We start from the raw sequence: 27,237 nt of genomic DNA, 5'->3' as shown, positions 1-27,237 counted from the left end.
CCCAGCACCAAAATCTACGTCAACTTTTTAAGAAACCTAGTTTACACTAACAAACTAATTGAATTAGAAACAATTCCAGCTTCAAAATACCCATTTACCTCACTTTTATTATTATACAGATGTATGTTTTATGCTGCTGGAAAAATGAAACCAAAATTGGCTTTCAAAATAATTAACTTTCATGAGTTTTCCTAACTGAAACTGTGAATACATGGTTCTGTGGCTTAGTGGTTAAAGCACCTCTCCTGAAAACAGAAGATCGGTGGTTCAAATCCGCCCAGGACCTAACACTACGTCGAAAGTTTTTAAAAGCCAGCCTGCGCTAACAACCAAACTGCATTACAAAAAAATCTGTTTCAAAAAACCAGATTACTTACTCTTGTCTATATATAAACCTATATCTTATGCCTCTGGAAAAGAAAACAAAAACTGACTTTTAAAAGTATTCACTTTTATGATTTTTTCTAACTGAAACTGTAAAGTCATTGTCCTGTGGCTTAGTGGTTAAAGCGCCTGTCTCGTAAACATGAGATCGATGGTTCAAATCCTCCCAGGACCTTAATCTACGTCAACTTTTGAAGAAAACTAGTTTACACTAACAAACTAATTGAATTAGAAACAATTCCAGCTTCAAAATACCCATTTATCTCACTTTTATTATTATACAGATGTATGTTTTATGCTTCTGGAAAAATGAAACCAAAATTGGCTTTCAAAATAATTAACTTTCATGAGTTTTCCTAACTGAAACTGTGAATACATGGTTCTGTGGCTTAGTGGTTAATGCACCTCTCTTGAAAACAGAAGATCGGTGGTTCAAATCCACCCAGGACCTAAAACTACGTCGAAAGTTTTTAAAAGCCAGCCTGCGCTAACAACCAAACTGCATTACAAAAAAATCTATTTCAAAAAACCAGATTACTTACTCTTGTCTATATATAGACCTATATCTTATGCCTCTGGAAAAGAAAACAAAAACTGACTTTTAAAAGTATTCACTTTTATGATTTTTTTCTAACTGAACCTGTAAAGTCATTGTCCTGTGGCTTAGTGGTTAAAGCGCCTGTTACGTAAAGGAGGAGATCGGTGGTTCAAATGCTCCCAGGACCAAAATCTACGCCAAATTTTTAGGAAACTAAGCTCACGCTAACAACCTAATTGAATTAGAAACACTTTCAGCTTCAAAAAAGGAACTTACGTCATTTTTGTTTATAAACAGACGTATTTTTCAAGCTTCTGGAAAAATGAAACAAAAATAAGCTCTCAAAGTATTCACTTTTATGAGTTTTGCTAACTGAGAGTGTAAAGCCATGGTTCTGTTGCTTAGTGGTTAAAGCGCCTGTCTCGTAAACAGGAGCTCGCTCGGTCAAATCCTCCCAGGACCTAAACCTACGTCAACTTTTTAGGAAAACTGGCGTACGCTAACAACCTAGCTGTAATAGAAACATTTCCAGCTTCAAAATACCCATTTACCTCACTTTTGTTCTTATACAGATGTATATTTTATGCTTCTGGAAAAATGAAACCAAAATTGGCTTTCAAAATAATTACCTTTTATGAGTTTTGCTAACTGAAACTCTGAAGACATGGTCCTGTGGCTAAGTGGTTAAAGCGCCTGTCTTGTAAACAAGAGATCGGTGGTTCATATCCATCCAGGACCCAAAACTACGTCGAATCTTTTTAAAACCTAGGCTGCCTAACGACCAAACTGCATTACAAAAAAATCTATTTCAAAAAACTAAATTAATTACTCTTGTTTACATACAGACCTATATCTTATGCCTCTGGAAAAATAAAATAAAAACTGGCTTTCAAAAGTATTCACTTCTATGATTTTTTTCTAACTGAAACTGTTAAGTCATTGTCCTGTGGCTTAATGGTTAAAGCGCCTGTCTTGTAAACAGGAGATCGGAGGTGCAAATCCTCCCAGGACCAAAATCTACGTCAAGTTTTTAGGAAACTAAGCTCACACTAACAACCTAATTTAATTAGAAACACTTTCAGCTTCAAAAAAGGAATTTACGTCATTTTTGTTTATAAACAGACGTATTTTGCAAGCTTCTGGAAAAATGAAACAAAAATCAGCTCTCAAAGTATTCACTTTTATGAGTTTTGCTAACTGAGAGTGTAAAGCCATGGTTCTGTTGCTTAGTGGTTAAAGCGCCTGTCTCGTAAACAGGAGCTCGCTCGGTCAAATCCGCCCAGGACCTAAATCTACGTCAAATTTTTAGGAAAACTAGCGTACGCTAACAACCTAGCTGTAATAGAAATTTTTCCAGCTTCAAAATACCCATTTACCTCACTTTTGTTCTTATACAGATGTATATTTTATGCTTCTGGAAAAATGAAACCAAAATTGGCTTTCAAAATAATTACCTTTTATGAGTTTTGCTACTTGAAACTCTGAAGACATGGTCCTGTGGCTAAGAGGTTAAAGCGCCTGTCTTGTAAACAAGAGATCGGTGGTTCAAATCCATCCAGGACCCAAAACTACGTCAAATCTTTTTAAAACCTAGGCTGCCTAACGACCAAACTGCATTACAAAAAAAATATATTTCGAAAAACTAAATTACTTACTCTTGTTTATACACAGACCTATATCTTATGCCTCTGGAAAAATAAAATAAAAACTGACTTTCAAAAGTATTCACTTTTATGATTTTTTTCTAACTGAAACTGTTAAGTCATTGTACTGTGGCTTAATGGTTAAAGTGCCTGTCTTGTAAACAGGAGATCGGAGGTTCAAATCCTCCCAGGACCAAAATCTACGTATAGTTTTTAGGAAACTAAGCTCACACTAACAACCTAATTTAATTCGAAACACTTTCAGCTTCAAAAAAGCAATTTACGTCATTTTTGTTTATAAACAGACGTATTTTTTTTCAAGCTTCTGGAAAAATGAAACAAAAAATTAGCTCTCAAAGTATTCACTTTTGCTAACTGAGAGTGTAAAGCCATGGTTCTATTGCTTAGTGGTTAAAGCGCTTGTCTCGTAAAAAGGAGCTCGCTGGGTCAAATCCGCCCAGGACCTAAATCTACGTCAACTTTATAGGAAAACTAGCGTACGCTAACAACCTAACTGAAATAGAAACATCTCCAGCTTCAAAATACCCATTTACCTCACTTTTGATTTCATACAGTTGTATATTTTATGCTTCTGGAAAAATGAAACAAAAATTGGCTTTCAAAATAATTCACTTTTATCAGTTTTGCTAACTGAAACTCTTAAGACATGGTTCTGTGGTGTAGTGGTTAAAGCGCCTGTATAGTAAACAGGAGATCAGTGGTTCAAATCCGCCCAGACCTAAAACTACGTAGAATTTATTTAAAACCCAGTCTGCGCGAATAACCCAAGTGCATTACAAAAAAATCTTCGAAAAACCAAATTACTTACTCTTGTTTATATACCGACCTGCATCCTATGCCTCTTGAAAAATAAAAAAAACTCGCTTTCAAAAGAAATCACTTTTATAATTATTGCTAACTGAAACAGTTAATTCATTGTCCTGTGGCTTAGTGGTTAAAGCACCTGTCTGGGTAAACAGAAGATCGGTGGTTCAAATCCACCCAGGACCTAAAACTACGTCGAAAGTTTTTAAAAGCCAGCCTGCGCTAACAACCAAACTGCATTACAAAAAAATCTATTTCAAAAAACCAGATTACTTACTCTTGTCTATATATAGACCTATATCTTATGCCTCTGGAAAAGAAAACAAAAACTGACTTTTAAAAGTATTCACTTTTATGATTTTTTTCTAACTGAACCTGTAAAGTCATTGTCCTGTGGCTTAGTGGTTAAAGCGCCTGTTACGTAAAGGAGGAGATCGGTGGTTCAAATGCTCCCAGGACCAAAATCTACGCCAAATTTTTAGGAAACTAAGCTCACGCTAACAACCTAATTGAATTAGAAACACTTTCAGCTTCAAAAAAGGAACTTACGTCATTTTTGTTTATAAACAGACGTATTTTTCAAGCTTCTGGAAAAATGAAACAAAAATAAGCTCTCAAAGTATTCACTTTTATGAGTTTTGCTAACTGAGAGTGTAAAGCCATGGTTCTGTTGCTTAGTGGTTAAAGCGCCTGTCTCGTAAACAGGAGCTCGCTCGGTCAAATCCTCCCAGGACCTAAACCTACGTCAACTTTTTAGGAAAACTGGCGTACGCTAACAACCTAGCTGTAATAGAAACATTTCCAGCTTCAAAATACCCATTTACCTCACTTTTGTTCTTATACAGATGTATATTTTATGCTTCTGGAAAAATGAAACCAAAATTGGCTTTCAAAATAATTACCTTTTATGAGTTTTGCTAACTGAAACTCTGAAGACATGGTCCTGTGGCTAAGTGGTTAAAGCGCCTGTCTTGTAAACAAGAGATCGGTGGTTCATATCCATCCAGGACCCAAAACTACGTCGAATCTTTTTAAAACCTAGGCTGCCTAACGACCAAACTGCATTACAAAAAAATCTATTTCAAAAAACTAAATTAATTACTCTTGTTTACATACAGACCTATATCTTATGCCTCTGGAAAAATAAAATAAAAACTGGCTTTCAAAAGTATTCACTTCTATGATTTTTTTCTAACTGAAACTGTTAAGTCATTGTCCTGTGGCTTAATGGTTAAAGCGCCTGTCTTGTAAACAGGAGATCGGAGGTGCAAATCCTCCCAGGACCAAAATCTACGTCAAGTTTTTAGGAAACTAAGCTCACACTAACAACCTAATTTAATTAGAAACACTTTCAGCTTCAAAAAAGGAATTTACGTCATTTTTGTTTATAAACAGACGTATTTTGCAAGCTTCTGGAAAAATGAAACAAAAATCAGCTCTCAAAGTATTCACTTTTATGAGTTTTGCTAACTGAGAGTGTAAAGCCATGGTTCTGTTGCTTAGTGGTTAAAGCGCCTGTCTCGTAAACAGGAGCTCGCTCGGTCAAATCCGCCCAGGACCTAAATCTACGTCAAATTTTTAGGAAAACTAGCGTACGCTAACAACCTAGCTGTAATAGAAATTTTTCCAGCTTCAAAATACCCATTTACCTCACTTTTGTTCTTATACAGATGTATATTTTATGCTTCTGGAAAAATGAAACCAAAATTGGCTTTCAAAATAATTACCTTTTATGAGTTTTGCTACTTGAAACTCTGAAGACATGGTCCTGTGGCTAAGAGGTTAAAGCGCCTGTCTTGTAAACAAGAGATCGGTGGTTCAAATCCATCCAGGACCCAAAACTACGTCAAATCTTTTTAAAACCTAGGCTGCCTAACGACCAAACTGCATTACAAAAAAAATATATTTCGAAAAACTAAATTACTTACTCTTGTTTATACACAGACCTATATCTTATGCCTCTGGAAAAATAAAATAAAAACTGACTTTCAAAAGTATTCACTTTTATGATTTTTTTCTAACTGAAACTGTTAAGTCATTGTACTGTGGCTTAATGGTTAAAGTGCCTGTCTTGTAAACAGGAGATCGGAGGTTCAAATCCTCCCAGGACCAAAATCTACGTATAGTTTTTAGGAAACTAAGCTCACACTAACAACCTAATTTAATTCGAAACACTTTCAGTTTCAAAAAAGCAATTTACGTCATTTTTGTTTATAAACAGACGTATTTTTTTTCAAGCTTCTGGAAAAATGAAACAAAAAATTAGCTCTCAAAGTATTCACTTTTGCTAACTGAGAGTGTAAAGCCATGGTTCTATTGCTTAGTGGTTAAAGCGCTTGTCTCGTAAACAGGAGATCACTGGGTCAAATCCGCCCAGGACCTAAATCTACGTCAACTTTTTAGGGAAACTAGCGTACGCTAACAACCTAACTGAAACAGAAACATTTCCAGCTTCAAAATACCCATTTACTTCACTTTTGTTTTTATACAGATGTATATTTTGTGCTTCTGGAAAAATGAAACCAAAAATGGCTTTCAAATTAATTCACGTTTGTGAGTTTTGCTAACTGAAACTCTGAAGACATGGTTCTGTGGCTTAGTGGTTAAAGCGCCTGTCTTGTAAAGAGGAGAGCGGTGGTTCAAATCCGTCCAGGACCTAAAACTACATCGAATCTATTTAAAACCTAGCCTGCGCTAACAACCAAACTGCATTACAAAAAATATACTTCGAAAAACCAAATTAATTACTCTTTTTTATATACAGACCTATATCTTAAGCCTCTGGAAAAACAAAGTAAAAACTTGCTTTCAACAGTCTTCACTTTTATGATTTTTTCTAACTGAAACTGTTAAGTCATTCTCCTGTGGCTTAGTGGTGAAAGCGCCTGTTACGTAAAGAGGAGATCGGTGGTTCAAATGCTCCCAGGACCAAAATCTACGTCAAGTTTTTAGGAAACTAAGCTCACGCTAACAAACTAATTGAATTAGAAACACTTTCAGCTTCAAAATAGCAGTTTACTTCATTTTTGTTTATATAAAGACGTATTTTTCAAGCTTTTGGAGAAATGAAACAAAAATTAGCTCTCAAAGTATCCACTTTTATGAGTTTTGCTAACTGAGAGCGTAAAGACATGTTTATGTTTCTGTGGCTTCGTGTTTAAAGCGCCTGTCGCGTGAACAGGAGATCGGTGGTTCAAATCACCTCAGGACCTAAATCTACGTCAACTTTTTAGGAAACCTAGCTTACGCTAACAACCTAATTGAATTAGAAACATTTCCAGCTGCAAAATACCCATTTACCTCACTTTTGTTTTATACAGATGTATATATTATGCTCTTGGAAAAATGAAACCAAAATTGGCTTTCATAATAATTCACTTTTATGAGTTTTGCTAACTGAAACTCATCTGCGAATATTAAGTTTCGTTAAAGGCCTTTGGTCACATTTACTAGTCCCTCAATTGCTTAGTGTGGTGTAGCTACTGGGAAGGCCGCAGTTAAGGTTAAAGGTCATTTAAGGAGTTTTTGAGCCCAAAATGTAATTTTTCTTGTTTTTTCGTCATTTTTCGAATTTTCCTTGGACCAGTCTACAGTCGAGGCTGGTTAAAGTTGATAAAGGTCTAGAGAGACATAAGTATTTTTTATGGCCATTTTAACAGCTATTTGTTTTGGAACTCCAGTCAAAAACACGCAAATTTTTAATTTTCACAATTTTTTCAAGTTAATTGAAAGTTTTTTTTTCAGCCCTAGGTTGAGCTTTTTTAACCCCAGGTGTCAAGGAACCTCCTCTAGGGTTTGAAAATAGATTAATGCAACATTTCTAGTGGCAACGGAAAGGTCTTCAGTGTTTTTACATCACAAAGTTTAACATTTTTCTGACAAAACTTGCAATTTTCTTTTGATATTTTATTGTTATTGTTTTTTTTCAGTTTTGCAATTTTTTTCAGGTTTGATTTTTTTCAGTTTTTAGGTTTCTCTAGCGTCAAGAGCCAAACAACTTCCTCTAGGGTTTGATAGGTTAATGCATTGTTTCTGGATGTAATTGAATGTTTTTCAAGATTTAAACATCTCGAATTTTAGCGTTTTTTTGACAAAACTTGCACATTTTTAAGTTTTTTGAACTTTTATCATTATTCAGGTTTTTTTAGGGGACAGAAATCCTCCTTTGGTGTTTAATAAAAAGTTACTCAAAACTTTTATTGGCCATGGTGTAGTTTTCAACTTTTTAATATCACAAATTTTAGCAATTTTTTTGATAGAACTTTTTTGTCATTTTGTTAGGTTTGTCCAGCCTTAAGAGCCAAGGACCTTCCTCTAGGATGTGACAATAGCTTACTGCATGGTTTCTAGATGTAAGTTAATTAAAAATTTTTGAATCTTTGATTCTTTTCGGGCCAAGGGACCTCCTCAGGTTTGATAATAGGCTAACCACTCCAGCTTCTGCAATTCTTTGATCAAATTTAATATTTTTTTAAGTTTTCGGAAAATTTGTATGTTCCAAGTTTATGGATCTTTATGAACCACTGAATCTATTTAAGGCTTGAAATGGGGATACTCGATAGTCTCTTGAGATCTTGAAATGGTTGTACGATATTTATATCACGAATTATAGCAAGATTGTAAAAATTTAGATTTCAAATTTTTGAATATTTTCTTTTTCTGAGTTCAACGATCACTACTGGCCAACGAAACTTTTCAAGTCTTGCAGATGTCAGAATTCCAGAGACAAAAATGGTTTTAAATAATTTTTTTTCACTGGGAAATTTGTAAACTTTTCTTGTATTTTGATGTGTTCAGTTTCTATATGATTTCATTAAGGGCGCGAAAAAGCGAGTGGTTTTACGGCGTGAATTTTTTTCGCTCTAATTTTAAAGTACAGTGAGAAAACGGTGTTTGAACAAAAATTATCTTTCTCGCTAGTTTTTGTTTATATACAGACGTATTTTTCTAGCTTCTGGAAAAATGCAACAAGTGCAACAATTAGCTCTCAAAGTATTCACTTTTATTAGTTTTGCTAACTGAGAGTGAAACACATGGTTCTGTGGCTTAGTGGTTAAAGCGCCTGTCTCGTAAACAGGAGATCGGTGGTTCAAATCCGCCCAGGACCTAAATCTACGTCAACTTTTTTAGAAACCTAGCTTACTCTAACAACCTGATTGAATTACACCCATTTCCAGCTTCAAAATACCCATTTAGCTCACTTTTGTTTTTATACAGATGTATATTTGATGCTTCTGGGAAAATGAAACCAAAATTGGCTTTCAAAATAATTCACTTTTATGAGTTTTGCTAACGGAAACTCTGAAGCGTGGTTCTGTGGCTTAGTGGTTAAAGCGCCTGTCTTGTAAACAGGAGATCGGAGGTTCAAATCCGGCCAGGACCTAAAACTACGTCGAATCTATTTAAAACCCAGGCTGCCTAACAACCAAACTCCATAACAAAAAGATATACCTTGAAAAACCAAATTACTTACTCTTGTTTATATAGAGCCCTATATCTTATGCCTCTGGAAAAGTAAAACAAAAACTGGCTTTCAAAAGTATTCACTTTTATGATTATTGCCCACTGAAACTGTTAAGTCATTGTCCTGTGGCTTAGTGGTTAAAGCGCCTGTTACCTAAAGAGGAGATCGGTGGTTCAAATGCCCTAGGACCTAAATCTACGTCAAGTTTTTAGGAAACTAAGCTCACGCTAACAACCTCATTGAATTAGAAACATTTTCAGCTTCAAAATACCCATTTACCTCACTTTTGTTTTTATACAGATGCATATTTTATGCTTCTGGAAAAAATGACACTAAAATTGGCTTTCAAAATAATTCACTTTCATCAGCTCTGCTAACTGAAACTCTGAGGACATGGTTCTTTCGCTTAATGGTTAAAGCGCCTGTCTTCTAAACAGGAGAGAGGTGGTTCAAATCCGCCCAGGACCTAAAACTACGTCGAAGCTATTTAGAACTCAGGCTGCCTAACAACCAAACTGCATTACAAAAAAATCTATTTCGAAAAACCAAGGTACTTACTCTTGTTTATATACAGAACTATATCTTTTGCCTCTGGAAAAAAAACAAAAGCTGGCTTTCAAAAGTATTCACTTTTATGATTTTTTCTAACTGAAACTGTTAAGTCATTGTACTGTGGCTTAGTGGTTAAAGCGCCTGTTACGTAAAGAGGAGATCGGTGGTTCAAATGCTCTCAGGACCAAAATCTACGTCAAGTTTTTAGGAAACTAAGCTCACGCTAACAAACTAATTGAATTAGAAACACTTTAAGCTTCAACAAAGCAATTTACTTCATTTTCGTTCATAAACAGACGTATTTTTCAAGCTTCTGGATAAATGAAACAAAAATTAGCTCTCAAAGTATTCACTTTTATGAGTTTTGATAACTGAGAGTGTAAAGCCATGGTTCGATTGCTAAGCGGTTAAAGCGCCTGTCTCGTTAACAGGAGCTCGCTCGTTCAAATCTGCCCAGGACCTGAATCTACGCCAACTTTTTCGGAAACCTAGCTTACGCTAACAACCTATTTGAATTAGAAATATTTCCAGCTTCAAAATACCCATTTACCTCACTTTTGTTTTTATACAGATGTATATTTTTAATTCTGGAAAAATGAAACCAAGATTGGCTTTCAAAATAATTCACTTTTATAAGTTTTGCTAACTGAAACTCTGAAGACATGGTTCTGTGGCTTGGTGGTTAAAGCGCCTGTCTTGTAAACAGGAGACCGGTGGTTCAAATCCGCCCAGGACTAACACTACGTCGAATCTATTTAAAACCCAGGCTGCGTTAACCACCAAACTCCATTACAAAAAAATCTACTTCGAAAAACCAAATAATTACTATTGTTTATATACAATAGCGCCTGCTACGTAAAGGGGCGATCGGTGTTGCAAATGCACGCAGGGCCAAAATCTACGTCGAATCTATTTAAAACCCAGGCTGCGCTAACCAACAAACTGCATTACAGAAAAATCTATATCGAAAAACCAAATTAATTAATATTGTTTATATACAGACCTATATCTTATGCCTCTGGAAAACCAAAACAAAAACTGGCTTTCAACAGTCTTCACTTTTACTATTTTTTTTCTAATTGAAACTGTTAAGTCATTGTCCTGTGGCTTAGTGGTTAAAGGGCCTGTCGCGTAAACAGGAGATCGGTGGTTAAATATACGCCCAGGACCTAAATCTACGTCAAGTTTTTAAGACACCTAGCTTATACTAACAACCTAATTAAATTAGAAACATTTCCAGCTTCAATATACCCGTTTACCTCACTTTGGTTTTTATACAGATGTATATTTTATGCTTCTGGAAAAATGAAACTCAAATTGGCTTTCAAAATAATTCACTTTTATGAGTTTTGCTTACTTAAACTCTGAAGACATGGTTCTGTGGCTTAGTGGTTAAAGCGCCTGTCTCGTAAACAGGAGATCGGTGGTTCCAATCCGCCCAGGACCTAAATCTACGTCAACTTTTGCAGAAACCTACCTAAATCTAACAACCTAAATGAATTAGAAATATTTCCAGCTTCAAAATACCCATTTACCTCACTTTTGTTTTTATACAGATGTATATTTTATGCTTCTGGAAAAATGAAACTCAAATTGGCTTTCAAAATAATTCACTTTTATGAGTTTTGCTTACTTGAACTCTGAAGACATGGTTCTGTGGCTTAGTGGTTAAAGCGCCTGTCTCGTAAACAGGAGATCGGTGGTTCAAATCCGCCCAGGACTAAAACTACGTCGAATCTATTTAAAACCCAGGCTGCGTTAACCACCAAACTGCATTACAAAAAAATCTACTTCGGAAAACCAAATAATTACTATTGTTCATATACAGACCTATATCTTATGCCTCTGGAAAAACAAAACAAAAACTGGCTTTCAGCAGCCTTCACTTTTATGATTTTGTTCTAACTGAAACTGTTAAGTCATTGTCCTGTGGCTTAGTGGTTAAAGCCCCTGCTACGTTAAGGGGCGATCGGTGGTTCAAATGCACCCAGGGCCAAAATCTACGTCGAATCTATTTAAAACCCAGGCTGCGCTAACCAACAAACTGCATTACAGAAAAATCTACTTCGAAAAACCAAATCAATTAATATTGTTTATATACAGACCTATATCTTATGCCTCTGGAAAACCAAAACAAAAACTGGCTTTCAACAGTCTTCACTTTTACGATTTTTTTCTAATTGAAACTGTTAAGTCATTGTCCTGTGGCTTAGTGGTTAAAGGGCCTGTCGCGTAAACAGGAGATCGGTGGTTAAATATACGCCCAGGACCTAAATCTACGTCAAGTTTTTAGGACACCTAGCTTATACTAACAACCTAATTGAATTAGAAACATTTCCAGCTTCAAAATACCCAATTACCTCACTTTGGTTTTTATACAGATGTATATTTTATCCTTCTGGAAAAATGAAACTAAAATTGGCTTTCAAAACAATTCACTTTTATGAGTTTTGCTTACTTAAACTCTGAAGACATGGTTCTGTGGCTTAGTGGTTAAAGCGCCTGTCTCGTAAACAGGAGATCGGTGGTTCAAATCCGCCCAGGACCTAAATCTACGCCAACTTTTTCAGAAACCTACCTAAATCTAACAACCTAATTGAATTAGAAATATTTCCAGCTTCAAAATACCCATTTACCTCATTTTTGTTTTTATACAGATGTATATTTTATGCTTCTGGAAAAATGAAAACAAAATTGGCTTTCAAAATAGTTCACTTTTATGAGTTTTGCTAACTGAAACGCTGAAGACATGGTTCTGTGGCTTAGTGGTTAAAGCGCTTGTATTGTAAAGCCGAGATCGGTGGTTCAAATCCGCCCAGGACCTAAAACTACGTCGAATCTATTTAAAACCCAGGCTGCCAAGCAACCAAACTGCATAACAAAACAATATACTTCAAAAAACCAAATTACTTACTATTGTTTATATACAGACCCATATCTTATGCCTCTGGAAAAAAAACAAAAACTGGCTTTCAAAAGTATTCACTTTTATGATTATTGCTAACTGAAACTATTAAGTCATTGTCCTAAGGCTTATTGGTTAAAGCGCCTGTTACCTAAAGAGGAGATCGGTGGTTCAAATGCCCCAGGACCAAAATCTACGTCAGGTTTTTAGGAAACTAAGCTCACGCTAAAAACCTCATTGAATTAGAAATATTTTCAGCTGCAAAATAGCAAATTACTTCATTGTTGTTTATGTACAGACGTATTTTTCCAGCTTCTGGGAAAATGAAAGACTCAGGCTGCCTAACAACCAAAATTGCATTACAAAAAAATCTAATTCGAAAAACCAAAGTACTTACTCTTGTTTATATACAGAACTATATCTTATGCCTCTGGAAAAATAAAACAAAAGCTGGCTTTCATAAGTATTCACTTTTATGATTTTTTCTAACTGAAACTGTTGAGTCATTGTCCTGTGGCTTAGTGGTTAAAGCGCCTGTTACGTAAAGAGGAGATCGGTGGTTCAAATGCTCCCAGGACCAAAAAATACGTCAAGCTTTTAGGAAAATAAGCTCACGCTAACAACGTAATTGAATTAGAAACACTTTCAGCTTCGAAAAAGCAATTTAATTCATTTTCGTTTATAAACAGACGTATTTTTCAAGCTTCTGGAAAATGAAAAAAAAATAGCTCTCAAAGTATTCACTTTTATCAGTTTTGCTAACTGAGATTGTAAAGCCATGGTTCTATTGCTTAATGGTTAAAGCGCCTGTCTCGTAAACAGGAGCTCGCTCGTTCAAATCCGCCCAGGACCTAAATCTACGTCAACTTTTTCGGAAACCTAGCTTACGCTAACAACCTAATTGAGCAACATTTCCAGCTTCAAAATACCCATTTACCTCACTTTGGTTTTTATACAGATGTATATTTTATGCTTCTGGAAATATGAAACTAAAATTGGCTTTCAAAATAATTCACTTTTATGAGTTTTGCTTACTTAAACTCTGAAGAACTGGTTCTGTGGCTTAGTGGTTAAAGCGCCTGTCTCGTAAACAGGAGATCGGTGGTTCAAATCCGCTCAGGACCTAAATCTACGTCAACTTTTTCAGAAACCTACCTTACTCTAACAATCTAATTGAATTAGAAACATTTCCAGCTTCAAAATACCCATTTACCTCACTTTTGCTTTTATACAGACGTATATTTTATGCTTCTGGAAAATAGAAACCAAAATTGGCTTTCAAAATATTTCACTTTTATGAGTTTTGCTAACTGACACGCTGAAGACATGGTTCTGTGGCTTAGTGGATAAAGCGCCCGTCTTGTAAAGCCGAGATCGGTGGTTCAAATCCGCCCACGACCTAAAACTACGTCGAATCTATTTAAAACCCAGGCTGCCTAACAACCAAACTGCATAACAAAACAATATACTTCGAACAACCAAATTACGTACTATTGTTTATATACAGACCCATATCTTATGCCTCTGGAAAAATAAAACAAAATCTGGCTTTCAAAAGTATTCACTTTTATGATTATTGCTAACTGAAACTGTTAAGTCATTGTCCTGTGGCTTATTGGTTAAAGCGTATGTTACCTAAAGAGGAGATCGGTGATTCAAATGCCCCAGGACCTAAATCTACGTCAAGTTTTTAGGAATCTAAGCTCACGCTAATAACCTCATTGAATTAGAAACATTTTCAGCTGCAAAAGAGCAATTTACTTCATTGTTGTTTATGTACAGACGTATTTTTCCAGCTTCTGGAAAATTGAAAAACTCAGGCTGCCTAACAACCAAATTGCATTACAAAAAAATCTAATTCGAAAAACCGAAGTACTTACTCTTGTTTATATACAGAACTATATCTTATGCCTCTGGAAAAATAAAACAAAAGCTGGCTTTCAAAAGTATTTACTTTTATGATTTTTTCTAACTGAAACTGTAAAGTCATTGTCCTGTGGCTTAGTGGTTAAAGGGCCTGTCGCGTAAACAGGAGATCGGTGGTTAAATATACGCCCAGGACCTAAATCTACGTCAAGTTTTTAGGACACCTAGCTTATACTAACAACCTAATTGAATTAGAAACATTTCCAGCTTCAAAATACCCAATTACCTCACTTTGGTTTTTATACAGATGTATATTTTATCCTTCTGGAAAAATGAAACTAAAATTGGCTTTCAAAACAATTCACTTTTATGAGTTTTGCTTACTTAAACTCTGAAGACATGGTTCTGTGGCTTAGTGGTTAAAGCGCCTGTCTCGTAAACAGGAGATCGGTGGTTCAAATCCGCCCAGGACCTAAATCTACGCCAACTTTTTCAGAAACCTACCTAAATCTAACAACCTAATTGAATTAGAAATATTTCCAGCTTCAAAATACCCATTTACCTCATTTTTGTTTTTATACAGATGTATATTTTATGCTTCTGGAAAAATGAAAACAAAATTGGCTTTCAAAATAGTTCACTTTTATGAGTTTTGCTAACTGAAACGCTGAAGAAATGGTTCTGTGGCTTAGTGGTTAAAGCGCTTGTATTGTAAAGCCGAGATCGGTGGTTCAAATCCGCCCAGGACCTAAAACTACGTCGAATCTATTTAAAACCCAGGCTGCCAAGCAACCAAACTGCATAACAAAACAATATACTTCAAAAAACCAAATTACTTACTCTTGTTTATATACAGAACTATATCTTATGCCTCTGGAAAAATAAAACAAAAGCTGGCTTTCATAAGTATTCACTTTTATGATTTTTTCTAACTGAAACTGTTAAGTCATTGTCCTGTGGCTTAGTGGTTAAAGCGCCTGTTACGTAAAGAGGAGATCGGTGGTTCAAATGCTCCCAGGACCAAAAAATACGTCAAGCTTTTAGGAACATAAGCTCACGCTAACAACGTAATTGAATTAGAAACACTTTCAGCTTCGAAAAAGCAATTTAATTCATTTTCGTTTATAAACAGACGTATTTTTCAAGCTTCTGGATAAATGAAAAAAAATTAGCTCTCAAAGTATTCACTTTTATCAGTTTTGCTAACTGAGATTGTAAAGCCATGGTTCTATTGCTTAGTGGTTAAAGCGCCTGTCTCGTAAACAGGAGCTCGCTCGTTCAAATCCGCCCAGGACCTAAATCTACGTCAACTTTTTCGGAAACCTAGCTTACGCTAACAAACTAATTGAATTAGAAATATTTCCAGCTTCAAAATACCCATTTACCTCACTTTTGTTTTTATACAAATGTATATTTTATGATTCTGGAAAAATGAAACCAAAATTGGCTTTCAAGTTAATTCACTTTATGAGTTTTGCTAACTGAATCTCTGAAGACATGGTTCTGTGGCTTGGTGGTTACAGCGCCTGTCTTGTAAACAGGAGATCGGTGGTTCAAATCCGCCCAGGATTAAAACTACGTCAAATCTATTTAAAACCCAGGCTGCGCTAACCACCAAACTGCATTACAAAAAAATCTACTTCCAAAAACCAAAATAATTACTATTGTTTATATACAGACCTTTATCTTATGCCTCTGGAAAAACAAAACAAAAACTGGCTTTTAACAGTCTTCACTTTGATGATTTTTTTTCTAACTGAAACTGTTAAGTCATTGTCCTGTGGCTGAGTGGTTAAAGCGCCTGATACGTAAAGGGGAGATCGGTGGTTCAAATGCACCCAGGACCAAAATCTACGTCGAATCTATTTAAAATCCAGGCTGCGCTAACCACCAAACTGCATTACAAAAAAATCTACTTCCAAAAACCAAAATAATTACTATTGTTTATATACAGACCTTTATCTTATGCCTCCGGAAAAACAAAACAAAAACTGGCTTTCAACAGTCTTCACTTTTATGATTTTTTCTAACTGAAACTGTTAAGTCATTGTCCCGTGGCTTAATGGTTAAAGCGCCTGTTACGTAAAGAGGAGATCGCTGGTTCAAATGCTCCCAGTACCAAAATGCACGTCAAGTTTTTAGGAAACTAAGCTCACGCTAACGACCTAATTGAAATAGAAACACTTTCAGCTTCAAAAAAGCAATTAACTTCATTTTCGTTTATAAACAGACGTATTTTTCAAGCTTCTGGAAAAATGAAACAAAAATTAGCTCTCAAAGTATTCACTTTTATGAGTTTTGCTAACTGAGAGTGTAACGCCATGGTTCTATTGCTTAGTGGTTAAAGCGCCTCTGTCGTAAACAGAAGCTCGCTCGTTGAAATCCGCCCAGGACCAAAATCTACGTCAACTTTTTCGGAAACCTAGCTTACGCTAACAACCTAATTGAATTAGAAACATTTCCAGCTTCAAAATACCCATTTACCTCACTTTTGTTTTTATACAGATGCATTTTTTATGTTTCTGGAAAAATGAAACAAAATTGGCTTTCAAAATAATTAACTTTTTATGAGTTTTGCTAACTGAAACTCTGATGACATGGTTGTGTGGCTAAGTGTTTGAAGCGCCTGTCTTGTAAGCAGGAGATCGGTGGTTCAATTCCGCCCAGGACCCAAAACTACATCGAATCAATTTTAAACCCAGGCTGCGCTAAAAACCAAACTGCATTACAAAAAATCTTCGAAAAACCAAATTACTTACTCTGGTTTATATACAGACCTGTATCTTTTACCTCTGCAAAAAAAAAAAACAAAAACTGGCTTGCAAAAGTATTCACTTTCATGATTTTACACAGATGTATATTTCGTGCTTCTGGAAAAATGAAACCAAAATTGGCTTTCAAATTAATTCACTTTTATGAGTTTTGCCAACTGAATCTCTGAAGACATGGTTCTGTGGCTTGAATGTTAAAGCGCCTGTCATGTAAACAGGAGATCGGTGGTTCAATCCGCCCAGGACTAAAACTACGTCGAATCTATTTAAAACCCAGGCTGCGCTAACCACCAAACTGCATTACAAAACAATCTACTTCGAAAAACCAAAGTACTTACTCTTGTTTAAATACAGACCTGTATCTTATGCCTCTGGAAAATTAAAACGAAAACTGGCTTTCAAAAGTATTCACTTTCATGATTTTTTCTAACTGAAACTGTTAAGTCATTGTCCTGTGGCTTTGTGGTTAAAGCGCTTGTCTCAAACAGGAGATCGGTGGTTCAAATCCGCCCAGAACCTAAATCTACGTCAACTTTTTCGGAAACCTAGCTTACGCTAACAACCTAATTGAATTAGAAAAATTCCCAGCTTCAAAATACCCATTTACCTCACTTTTGTTTTTACACAGATGTATATTTTGTGCTTCTGGAAAAACGAAACCAAAATTGGCTTTCAAATTAATTCACTTTTATGAGTTTTGCTAACTGAATCTTTGAAGACATGGTTCTGTGGCTTAGTGGTTAAAGCGCCTGGCTCGTAAACAGATCGGTGGTTCAAATCCGCCCAGGACCTAAATCTACGTCAACTTTTTCGGAAACCTAGCCTACGCTAACAACCTAATTGAATTAGAAATATTTCCAGCTTCAAAATACCCATTTACCTCACTTTTGTTTTTACACAGATGAATATTTTGTGCTTCTGGAAAAATGAAACCAAAAATGGCTTTCAAATTAATTCACTTTTGTGAGTTTTGCTAACTGAAACTCTGAAGACATGGTTCTGTGGCTTAGTGGTTAAAGCGCCTGTTACGTAAAGGGGAGATCGGTGGTTCAAATGCACCCAGTACCAAATGTACGTCGAATCTATTTAAAACCAAGGCTGCGCTAACCACCAATCTGCATTACAAAAAAACCTACTTCGAAAAACCAAAATAATTACTACTGTTTATATACAGACCTATATCTTATGCCTCTGGAAAAACAAAACAAAAACTGGCTTTCAACAGTCTTCACTTTTATGATTTTTTTCTAACTGAAACTGTTAAGTCATTGTCCTGTGGCTTAGTGGTTAAAGCGCCTGTTACGTAAACAGGAGATCGGTGGGTAAAATCCGCCCAGGACCTAAAACTACGTCAAATTTTTAGGAAACCTAGCTTACGCGAACAAACTAATTGAATTAGAAACATTTCCAGCTTCAAAATACCCATTTACATCACTTTTGTTTTTATACAGATGTATATTTTATGCTTCTGGAAAAACGAAACCAAAATAGGCTTTCAAATTAATTTACTTTTATAAGTTTTGCTAACTGAAACTCTGAAGAAATGGTTCTGTGGCTTAGTGCTTAAAGCACCTCTATTGAAAACAGCAGATCGAAGATGGGTGGTTCAAATCCGCCCAGGACCTAAAACTACGTCGAATTTATTTAAAACCCAGGCTGCGCTAACAACCAATATGCATTACGACAAAATCTCCTTCGAAAAATCAAATTACTTACCCTTGTTTTTATAGACCTATATCTTATGCCTCTGGAAAAATAAGGCAAAAACTGGCTTTCAAAAGTATTCAATTTTATGATTTTTTTCTAACTGAAACTGTTAAGTCATTGTCCTGTGGCTTAGTGGTTAAAGCGCCTGTCGCATAAACAGGAGATCGGTGGGTAAAATCCGCCCAGGACCTAAATCCACGTCAAATTTTTAGGAAACCTAGCTTACGCTAACAACCTAATTGAATTAGAAACATTTCCAGCTTCAAAATACCCATTTACCTCACCTTGGTTTTTATACAGATGTATATTTTATGATTCTGGAAAAATGAAACCAAAATTGGCTTTCAAAATAATTCACTTTTATGAGTTTTGCTAACTGAAACTCTGAAGAAATGGTTCTGTGGCTTAGTGCTTAAAGCACCTCTATTGAAAACAGCAGATCGGAGATGGGTGGTTCAAATCCGCCCAGGACCTAATACTACGTCGAATTTATTTAAAACCCAGGCTGCGCTAACAACCAATAAGCATTACGACAAAATCTCCTTCGAAAAATCAAATTACTTACTCTTGTTTATATAGACCTATATCTTATGCCTCTGGAAAAATAAAGCAAAAACTGGCTTTCAAAAGTACTCACTTTTATGTTTTTTCTAACTGAAACTGTTAAGTCATTGTCCTGTGGCTTAGTGGTTAAAGCGCCTGTTACGTAAAGAGGAGATCGGTGGTTCAAATGCTCCCAGGACCAAAATATACGTCAAGTTTTTAGGAAACTATGCTCTCGCTAACAACCCAATTGAATTAGAAACACTTTCAGCTTCAAAATAGCAATTTGTTCATTTTTGTTTATATACAGACGTATTTTTCAAGCTTCAGGAAAAAAAAATAAAAACTAGCTCTCAAAGTATTCACTTTTATGAGTTTTGCAAACTCAGAGTGTAAAGACAAGGTTCTGTGGCTTAGTGGTTAAAGCGCCTGTTTCGTAAACAGGAGATCGGTGGTTCAAATCCTCCCAGGACCTAATTCTACGTCAAATTTTTAGGAAACCTAGCTTACGCTAACAACCTAATTGAATTAGAAACATTTCGAGCTTCAAAATACCCATTTACCTCACTTTTGTTTTTATACAGATGTATCTTTTATGCTTTTGGAAAAATGAACCAAAATTGGCTTTCAAAATAATTCACTTTTTATGAGTTTTGCTAACTGAAACTCTGAAGTCATGGTTCTGTTACATAGTGGTTAAAGCGCCTGTCTTGTAAACTTGAGATTGGTGGTTCAAATCCACCCAGGACCTAATACTACGTCGAATCTAATTAAACACCAGGCTGCGCAAACAACCAAACTGCATTACAAAAAATCAACTGCGAAAAAACAAAGTACTTACTCTTGTTTATATACAGACCTGTATCTTATGCCTCTGTAAAAATAAAAACAAAAACTGGCTTTCAAAAGTATTCACTTTTATGATTTTTTCTAACTGAAACTGTTAAGTCATTGTCCTGTGGCTTAGTGTTTAAAGCGCCTGTTACGTAAAGGGGAGATAGGTGGTTCAAATGCACCCAGGACCTAAAACTACGTCAAATCTATTGAAAACCCAGGCTGCACTATCAACCAAACTGCATTCCAAAAAATCTACTGCGAAAAATCAAATTACTTTCTCTTGTTTATATACAGACCTATATCTTTTGCCTCTGGGAAAAAAACAAAAACTGGCTTTCAAAAGTATTCACTTTTATGATTTTTTCTAACTGAAACTGTTAAGTCATTGTCCTGTGGCTTAGCGGTTAAAGCGCCTGTTACGTAAAGAGGAGATCGGTGGTTCAAATGCTCCCAGGACCTAAATCTACGTCAACCTTTTAGGAAACGTAGCTTACGCTAACAGCCTAATTGAATTAGAAACATTTCCAGCTTCAAATTACCGATTTACCTCACTTTTGATTTTAAACAGATGTATTTTTTATGCTTCTGGAAAAATGAAACCAAAATTGGCCTTCAAAATAATTCACTTTTATGAGTTTTGCTAACTAAGAGTGTAAAGACATGGTTCTGTGGCTTAGTGCTTAAAGACCCTGTCTCGTAAACATGAGATCGGTAGTTCAAATCCTCCCAGGACCTTAATCTACGTCAACTTTTTAGACAACCTAGCATACGCTAACAACCTAATTGAAATAGAAACATTTCCAGCTTCAAAATACCCATTTACCTCACTTTTGTTATTTTACAGATGTATTTTTTATGCTTCTGGAAAAATGAAACCAAAATTGGCTTTCAAAATAATTCACTTTTTAACAGTTTTGCTAACTGAAACTCTGATGACATGGTTCTGTGGCTTAGTGTTCAAAGCGCCTGTCTTATTAACAGGCGATCGGTGGTTCAAATCCTCCCAAGACCCAAAACTACGTCGAAACTATTGAAAACCCAGGCTGCGCAAACAACCAAATTGCATTACAAAAAAACCTACTTCGAAAAACCAAATTACTTACTCTTGTTTATATACAGGCCTATTTCTTATGCCTCTGGAAAAATAAAACAAAAACTGGCTTTCAAAAGTATTCTTTTTTATGAATTTTTCTAACTGAAACAGTTAAGTCATTGTCCTGTGGCTTAGTGGTTAAAGCGCCTGTTACGTAAAGAGGAGATCGGTGGTTCAAATGCTCCCAGGATCTAAATTTACGTCAACTTTTTAGGAAACCTAGCTTACGCTAACAACCTAATTGAATTAGAAACAATTCCAGCTTCAAAATACCCGTTTACCTCAATTTTATTTTTATACAGATGTATATTTTATGCTTCTGGAAAATTGAAACCAAAATTGGCTTTCAAAATAATTAACTTTTTATGAGTTTTGCTAACTGAAACTCTGATGACATGGTTCTGTGGTGTAGTGGTTAAAGCACCTGTCTTGTAAACAGCAGATCGGTGGTTCAAATGCGCCTAGGACCCAAAACTACATCTAATCAATTTAAAACCCAGGCTGCGCTAACCACCAAACTGCATTATAAAAAATCTTCTTCGAAAAACCAAATTACTTACTCTTGTTTATATACAGACCTATATCTTTTGCCTCTGAAAAAAAAAAAGAAACTGGCTTTCAAAAGTATTCACTTTCAAGATTTTTCTAACTGAAACAGTTAAGTCATTGTCCTCTGGCTTAGTGGTTAAAGCGCCTGTTACGTAAAGAGGAAATCCATGGTTCAAATGCTCCCAGGACCAAAATCTACGTCAAGTTTTTAAGAAACTAAGCTCACGCTAACAACCTAATTGAATTAGAATCCCTTTCAGCTTCAAAATAGCAATTTACTTCATTTTTGTTTAAATACAGACGTATTTTTCAAACCTCTGGAAAAATGAAACAAAAACTAGCTCTCAAAGTATTCACTATTATGAGTTTTGCTAACTGAGAGTGTAACGACATGGTTCTGTGGCTTAGTGGTTAAAGCGCCTGTCTCGTTAACAGGAGATCGGTGGTTCAAATCCGCCCAGGAACTAAATCTACGTCAAATTTTTAGGAAACCTAGCTTACGCTAAATACCTAATTGAGTTAGAAACATTTCCAGCTTCAAAATACCCATTTACCTCACTTTTGTTTTTATACAGATGCATTTTTTATGTTTCTGGAAAAATGAAACAAAATTAGCTTTCAAAATAATTAACTTTTTATGAGTTTTGCTAACTGAAACTCTGATGACATGGTTGTGTGGCTAAGTGTTTAAAGCGCCTGTCTTGTAAGCAGGAGATCGGTGGTTCAATTCCGCCCAGGACCCAAAACTACATCGAATCAATTTTAAACCCAGGCTGCGCTAAAAACCAAACTGCATTAAAAAAAATCTTCGAAAAACCAAATTACTTACTCTGGTATATATACAGACCTATATCTTTTGCCTCTGGAAAAAAAACAAAAACTGGCTTTCAAAAGTATTCACTTTCATAATTTTTCTAACTGAAACTGTTAAGTCATTGTCCTGTAGCTTAGCAGTAAAAGCGCCTGTTACGAAAAGAGGAAATCGATGGTTCAAATGCTCCCAGGACCAAAATCTACGTCAAGTTTTTAAGAAACTAAGCTCACGCTCACAACCTAATTGAATTAGAATCACTTTCAGCATCAAAATAGCAATTTACTTCATTTTTGTTTATATACATACGTATTTTTCAAACTTCTGGAAAAATGAAACAAAAGCTAGCTCTCAAAGTATTCACTTTTATGAGTTTTGCTAACTGAGAGTGTAAAGACATGGTTCTGTGGCTTAGTGGTTAAAACGCCTGTCTCGTAAACAGGAGATCGGTGGTTCAAATCCTCCCAGGACCTAAATCTACGTCAACTTTTTAGGAAACCTAAATTACGCTAACAACCTAATTGAATTAGAATCATTTCCAGCTTCAAAATATCCATTTACATCATTTTTGTTATTATACAGATGTAATTTTTATGCTTCTAGAAAAATGAAACCAAAATTGGCCTTCAAAATAATTCACTTTTTATGAGTTTTGCTAACTGAAACGCGGAAGACATGGTTCTGTGGCTTAGTGGTTAAAGCGCCTGTCTTGTAAACAGGAGAGCGGAGGTTCAAATCCTCCCAGGACCTTAATCTACGTCAACTTTTTAGGAAACCTAGCTTACACTAACAACCTAATTGAAATAGAAACATTTCCAGCTTCAAAATACCCATTTACCTCACTTTTGTTATTATACAGATGTATTTTTTATGCTTCTGGAAAAATGAAACCAAAATTGGATTTCAAAATAATTAACTTTTCGTGAGTTTTGCTAACTGAAACTCTGATGACATGGTTCTGTGGCTTAGCGGTTAAAGTGCCTGTTACGTAAAGAGGAGATCGGTGGTTCAAATGCTCCCAGGACCAAAATCTACGTCAAGTTTTTAGGAAACTAAGCTCACGCTAACAACCTAATTGAATTAGAATCACTTTCAGCTTCAAAAGAGCAATTTATTTCATTTTTGTTTATATACAGACGGATTTTTCAAACCCCTGGAAAAACGAAACAAAAACTAGCTCTCAAAGTATTCACTTTTATGAGTTTTGCTAACTGAGAGTGTACAGACATGGCTGTGGCTTAGTGGTTGAAGCGCCCGTCTCGTAAACAGGAGACCGGTGGTTCAAATCCGCCCAGGAACTAAATCTACGTCATTTTTTAGGAAACCTAGCTTACGCTAACAACCTAATTGAATTAGAAACAATTTCAGCTTCAAAGTACCCATTTACCTCACTTTTGTTTTTATACAGATGCATTTGTTATGCTTCTGGAAAAATGAAACCAAAATTGGCTTCCAAAATAATTAACTTTTTATGAGTTTTGCTAACTGAAACTCTGATGACATGGTTGTGTGGCTTCGTGTTTAAAGCGCCTGTCTTCTAAACAGGAGATCGGTGGTTCAAATCCGCCCAGGAACCAAAACTACTTCGAATCAATTTAAAACCCAGGCTGCGCTAACAACCAAACTGCATTACAAAAACTCTTCTTCGAAAAACCAAATTACTTACTCTTGTTTATATACAGACCTATATCTTATGCCTCTGGAAAAATAAAACAAAAACTGGCTTTCAAAAGTAATCACTTTTATGATTTTTTTCTAACTGAAACAGTTAAGTCATTGTCCTCTGGCTTAGTGGTTAAAGCGCCTGTTACGTAAAGAGGAAATCCATGGTTCAAATGCTCCCAGGACCAAAATCTACGTCAAGTTTTTAGGAAACTAAGCTCACGCTAACAACCTAATTGGATTAGAATCAACTTCAGCTCCAAAATAGCAACTTACTTCATTTTTGTTTATATACACACGTATTTTTCAAACCTCTGGACTCTGTGGCTTAGTGGTTAGAGCGCCTGTCTCGTAAACAGGAGATCGGTGGTTCAAATCCCCCCAGGAACTAAATCTACGTCAACTTTTTAGGAAACCTAGCTTACGCTAAAAACCTAATTGAATTAGAAACATTTCCAGCTTCAAAATATCCCTTTACCTCACTTTGTTATTATACATATGTAATTTTTATGCTTCTGGAAAAATGAAACCAAAATTGGCTTTCAAAATAATTCACTTTATATGAGTTTTGCTAACTGAAACTCTGAAGACATGGTTCTGTGGCTTAGTGGTTAAAACGACTGTCTTGTAAACAGGAGATCGGAGGTTCAAATACTCCCAGGACCTTAATCTACGTCATCTTTTTAGGAAACCTAGCTTACGCTAACAAACTAACTGAAATAGGAACATTTCCAGCTTCAAAATACCCATTTAACTCACTTTTGTTATTATACAGATGTATTTTTTATGCTTCTGGAAAAATGAAACCAAAATAGGCTTTCAAAATAATTAACTTTTTATGAGTTTTGCTAACTGAAACTCTGATGACATGATTCTGTGGCTTAGTGTTTAAAGCGCCTGTCTTGTAAACAGGAGTTCGGTGGTTCAAATCCGGCGAGGACCCAAAACTACGTCGAATCTATTGAAAACCCAGGCTGCGCAAACAACCAAAGTGCATTACAAAAAAACCTACTTCGAAAAACCAAATTACTTACTCTTGTTTATATACAGACCTATTTCTTATGCCTCTGGAAAAACAAAACAAAAACTGGCTTTTAACAGTCTTCACTTTTATGATTTTTTTCTAACTGAAACTGTTAAGTCATTGTCCTGTGGCTTAATGGTTAAAGCGCCTGTTACATAAAGGGGAGATCGGTGGTTCAAATGCACCCAGGACCGAAATCTACGTCGAATCTATTGAAAACTCAGACTGCGCAAACAACCAAACTACATTACAAAAAAACCTACTTCGAAAAACCAAACTACTTACTCTTGTTTATATACAGACCTATTTCTTATGCTTCTGGAAAAATAAAACAAAAACTGGCTTTCAAAAGTATTCCTTTTTATGAATTTTTCTAACTGAAACAGTTAGGTCATTGTCCTGTGGCTTAGTGGTTAAAGCGCCTGTTACGTAAAGAGGAAATCCATGGTTCAAATGCTCCCAGGACCAAAATCTACGTCAAGTTTTTAGGAAACTAAGCTCACGCTAACAACCTAATTGGGTTAGAATCAATTTCAGCTTCAAAATAGCAACTTACTTCATTTTTGTTTATATACACACGTATTTTTCAAACCTCTGGACTCTGTGGCTTAGTGGTTAGAGCGCCTGTCTCGTAAACAGGAGATCGGTGGTTCAAATCCGCCCAGGAACTAAATCTACGTCAAGTTTTTAGGAAACCTAGCTTACGCTAACAACCTAATTGAATTAGAAACATTTCCAGCTTCAAAATATCCCTTTACCTCACTTTGTTATTATACAGATGTAATTTTTATGCTTCTGGAAAAATGAAACCAAAATTGGCTTTCAAAATAATTCACTTTATATGAGTTTTGCTAACTGAAACTCTGAAGACATGGTTCTGTGGCTTAGTGGTTAAAGCGACTGTCTTGTAAACAGGAGATCGGAGGTTCAAATACTCCCAGGACCTTAATCTACGTCATCTTTTTAGGAAAACTAGCTTACGCTAACAAACTAATTGAAATAGGAACATTTCCAGCTTCAAAATACCCATTTAACTCACTTTTGTTATTATACAGATGTATTTTTTATGCTTCTGGAAAAATGAAACCAAAATAGGCTTTCAAAATAATTAACTTTTTATGAGTTTTGCTAACTGAAACTCTGATGACATGATTCTGTGGCTTAGTGTTTAAAGCGCCTGTCTTGTAAACAGGAGTTCGGTGGTTCAAATCCGGCGAGGACCCAAAACTACGTCGAATCTATTGAAAACCCAGGCTGCGCAAACAACCAAATTGCATTACAAAAAAACCTACTTCGAAAAACCAAATTACTTACTCTTGTTTATATACAGACCTATTTCTAATGCCTCTGGAAAAACAAAACAAAAACTGGCTTTTAACAGTCTTCACTTTTATGATTTTTTTCTAACTGAAACTGTTAAGTCATTGTCCTGTGGCTTAATGGTTAAAGCGCCTGTTACATAAAGGGGAGATCGGTGGTTCAAATGCACCCAGGACCAAAATCTACGTCGAATCTATTGAAAACTCAGACTGCGCAAACAACCAAACTACATTACAAAAAAACCTACTTCGAAAAACCAAATTACTTACTCTTGTTTATATACAGACCTACTTCTTATGCTTCTGGAAAAATAAAACAAAAACTGGCTTTCAAAAGTATTCCTTTTTATGAATTTTTCTAACTGAAACAGTTAGATCATTGTCCTGTGGCTTAGTGGTTAAAGTGCCTGTTACGTAAAGAGGAGATCGGTGGTTCAAATGCTCCCAGGATCTAAATTTACGTCAACTTTTTAGGAAACCTAGCTTACGCTAACAACCTAATTGAATTAGAAACATTTCCAGCTTCAGAATACCCGTTTACCTCACTTTTATTTTTATACAGATGTATATTTTATGCTTCTGGAAAAATGAAACCAAAATTGGTTTCAAAATAATTAACTTTTCGTGAGTTTTGCTAACTGAAACTCTGATGACATGGTTCTGTGGCTTAGTGGTTAAAGCGCCTGTTACGTAAAGAGGAAATCGATGGTTCAAATGCTCCCAGGACCAAAATCTACGTCAAGT

At 35.6% G+C, this 27,237-nt stretch overlaps 1 protein-coding gene and 26 non-coding genes across 28 annotated transcripts in view; 26 read left to right on the top strand and 1 right to left on the bottom strand.

The window, feature by feature from the left end:
- LOC142351908 (uncharacterized) overlaps positions 1–27,237 on the bottom strand; it is a 438,132-nt gene that overhangs the window by 211,216 nt on the left and 199,679 nt on the right. The gene's annotated exons all lie outside the window — the stretch shown is intronic.
- On the top strand, positions 1,589–1,661 carry Trnat-ugu (transfer RNA threonine (anticodon UGU)). Its single transcript has one exon. It is a non-coding gene; the product is annotated as a tRNA-Thr (tRNA).
- Trnat-ugu (transfer RNA threonine (anticodon UGU)) lies at positions 1,863–1,935 on the top strand. Its single transcript has one exon. It is a non-coding gene; the product is annotated as a tRNA-Thr (tRNA).
- On the top strand, positions 2,414–2,486 carry Trnat-ugu (transfer RNA threonine (anticodon UGU)). Its single transcript has one exon. It is a non-coding gene; the product is annotated as a tRNA-Thr (tRNA).
- Trnat-ugu (transfer RNA threonine (anticodon UGU)) lies at positions 2,683–2,761 on the top strand. The gene has a single exon. It is a non-coding gene; the product is annotated as a tRNA-Thr (tRNA).
- Trnat-ugu (transfer RNA threonine (anticodon UGU)) lies at positions 4,330–4,402 on the top strand. The gene has a single exon. It is a non-coding gene; the product is annotated as a tRNA-Thr (tRNA).
- Positions 4,604–4,676, top strand: Trnat-ugu (transfer RNA threonine (anticodon UGU)). The gene has a single exon. It is a non-coding gene; the product is annotated as a tRNA-Thr (tRNA).
- On the top strand, positions 5,155–5,227 carry Trnat-ugu (transfer RNA threonine (anticodon UGU)). The gene has a single exon. It is a non-coding gene; the product is annotated as a tRNA-Thr (tRNA).
- Positions 5,424–5,502, top strand: Trnat-ugu (transfer RNA threonine (anticodon UGU)). Its single transcript has one exon. It is a non-coding gene; the product is annotated as a tRNA-Thr (tRNA).
- Positions 5,976–6,048, top strand: Trnat-ugu (transfer RNA threonine (anticodon UGU)). The gene has a single exon. It is a non-coding gene; the product is annotated as a tRNA-Thr (tRNA).
- Positions 8,426–8,498, top strand: Trnat-cgu (transfer RNA threonine (anticodon CGU)). Its single transcript has one exon. It is a non-coding gene; the product is annotated as a tRNA-Thr (tRNA).
- On the top strand, positions 8,701–8,773 carry Trnat-ugu (transfer RNA threonine (anticodon UGU)). The gene has a single exon. It is a non-coding gene; the product is annotated as a tRNA-Thr (tRNA).
- Positions 10,071–10,143, top strand: Trnat-ugu (transfer RNA threonine (anticodon UGU)). Its single transcript has one exon. It is a non-coding gene; the product is annotated as a tRNA-Thr (tRNA).
- Trnat-cgu (transfer RNA threonine (anticodon CGU)) lies at positions 10,781–10,853 on the top strand. Its single transcript has one exon. It is a non-coding gene; the product is annotated as a tRNA-Thr (tRNA).
- Positions 11,057–11,129, top strand: Trnat-cgu (transfer RNA threonine (anticodon CGU)). Its single transcript has one exon. It is a non-coding gene; the product is annotated as a tRNA-Thr (tRNA).
- On the top strand, positions 11,882–11,954 carry Trnat-cgu (transfer RNA threonine (anticodon CGU)). Its single transcript has one exon. It is a non-coding gene; the product is annotated as a tRNA-Thr (tRNA).
- On the top strand, positions 13,364–13,436 carry Trnat-cgu (transfer RNA threonine (anticodon CGU)). Its single transcript has one exon. It is a non-coding gene; the product is annotated as a tRNA-Thr (tRNA).
- Positions 14,579–14,651, top strand: Trnat-cgu (transfer RNA threonine (anticodon CGU)). Its single transcript has one exon. It is a non-coding gene; the product is annotated as a tRNA-Thr (tRNA).
- On the top strand, positions 15,677–15,749 carry Trnat-ugu (transfer RNA threonine (anticodon UGU)). The gene has a single exon. It is a non-coding gene; the product is annotated as a tRNA-Thr (tRNA).
- Trnat-cgu (transfer RNA threonine (anticodon CGU)) lies at positions 19,601–19,673 on the top strand. Its single transcript has one exon. It is a non-coding gene; the product is annotated as a tRNA-Thr (tRNA).
- Positions 22,071–22,143, top strand: Trnat-cgu (transfer RNA threonine (anticodon CGU)). Its single transcript has one exon. It is a non-coding gene; the product is annotated as a tRNA-Thr (tRNA).
- On the top strand, positions 22,889–22,961 carry Trnat-cgu (transfer RNA threonine (anticodon CGU)). The gene has a single exon. It is a non-coding gene; the product is annotated as a tRNA-Thr (tRNA).
- Trnat-ugu (transfer RNA threonine (anticodon UGU)) lies at positions 23,166–23,238 on the top strand. The gene has a single exon. It is a non-coding gene; the product is annotated as a tRNA-Thr (tRNA).
- On the top strand, positions 24,468–24,540 carry Trnat-cgu (transfer RNA threonine (anticodon CGU)). The gene has a single exon. It is a non-coding gene; the product is annotated as a tRNA-Thr (tRNA).
- Positions 24,744–24,816, top strand: Trnat-ugu (transfer RNA threonine (anticodon UGU)). Its single transcript has one exon. It is a non-coding gene; the product is annotated as a tRNA-Thr (tRNA).
- Trnat-cgu (transfer RNA threonine (anticodon CGU)) lies at positions 25,772–25,844 on the top strand. The gene has a single exon. It is a non-coding gene; the product is annotated as a tRNA-Thr (tRNA).
- On the top strand, positions 26,048–26,120 carry Trnat-ugu (transfer RNA threonine (anticodon UGU)). The gene has a single exon. It is a non-coding gene; the product is annotated as a tRNA-Thr (tRNA).

This window comes from Convolutriloba macropyga, chromosome 13 (assembly GCF_964194025.1).
Source record: "Convolutriloba macropyga chromosome 13, txConMacr16.3, whole genome shotgun sequence".
In the NCBI taxonomy this organism is placed as follows: Eukaryota; Metazoa; Xenacoelomorpha; order Acoela; family Convolutidae; genus Convolutriloba; species Convolutriloba macropyga.
This window is presented reverse-complemented; position numbering and strand designations above follow the sequence as displayed.